Source organism: Alligator sinensis, unplaced genomic scaffold (genome assembly GCF_000455745.1).
Source record: "Alligator sinensis unplaced genomic scaffold, ASM45574v1 scaffold486_1, whole genome shotgun sequence".
Lineage (NCBI taxonomy): Eukaryota > Metazoa > Chordata > Crocodylia > Alligatoridae > Alligator > Alligator sinensis.
The window spans coordinates 672,330-673,197 of record NW_005842053.1 but is presented as its reverse complement, the minus strand read 5'-3'; the positions used below and the strand labels follow the sequence as shown (position 1 = coordinate 673,197).

Below are 868 nucleotides of genomic sequence, written 5' to 3'. Positions count from 1 at the left end.
ACCTTAAAGTTATACCACTCCAGGGCAGGTTTCTTTTTGATCCATATTATTCAGCTCATGTTTCACTACTGTGTGGCCACAGAAGCAAGGCTCTCTTTTCCTCTCTGCATTCCCAGAGGTGGAGGCCCATCTGGGCAGCCAGATCCACAAATGAATCAAATTCGGAGCCAGTTCACCCTCAATTTCCTCCCGTAGACCCCAGCAGAAATAGCAGAGTTGGGATGCTTCATTCTGCTAGGTGTCTGTACTAGAGCAGTGAAAGACGGGTGCACAAGCCATGACAGAATTTTTCTCCCGATGCAGGGACCACAGGACAACCTTCTCTGTCCAGGCCAGGTGCAGATTCCAAACTATGTCATGAATTCCTTGAGGAATGCCCCCCAGTCTTGGAGCACCAAACTATCACAGTCCACCAATAGTTTGGCCCAGTGCATTTTCCATTAAGACCACTAGGCTCACCCTCACTGAGTCTTGGGATTAGCGCTCAGGTTGGCTACAAATAACATGCAGTATTGGACAAATAACCCGCTGAAGCGCAGCCAGTCATCATCATAATTCTCTGGCAATGGGATGGGGAGGCAGGGTTCCAGCCAAGGAGGCTGATGCATGAAAACCTCACTGTGGAGCTGGTGGACCTGGAAAAAGAAGAAACCAGTTCTCTTCCAACATCTGCTGGACCTGGTCTTATAGAACTTGCCAGATGGAAGCCATCTGCACCAACTGGTCTGGCCTAAGTGGACCCAAGACTCCTGGCATTCACCTCCATGCCAGGCCCACTATGCTACTTGTCATGCTCAGGGCAACTGTCACGCCAGATTTTTGGCAGCCACATCTGGGGGTCACTTCAGGGTCAGGAGAAGCATCCAAG

General features: G+C 50.3%; 1 long non-coding RNA gene across 1 annotated transcript in view; it reads right to left on the bottom strand.

Annotated features, from left to right (window-relative positions):
- Positions 1-476: 476 nt before the first annotated feature.
- The window catches only part of LOC102378776, a 2,878-nt gene continuing 2,486 nt past the window's right edge, over positions 477-868 (bottom strand). The window contains exon 3 of the long non-coding RNA XR_323731.2: positions 477-635. This is a non-coding gene — a long non-coding RNA (uncharacterized LOC102378776). The remainder of the gene's footprint in view (positions 636-868) is intronic.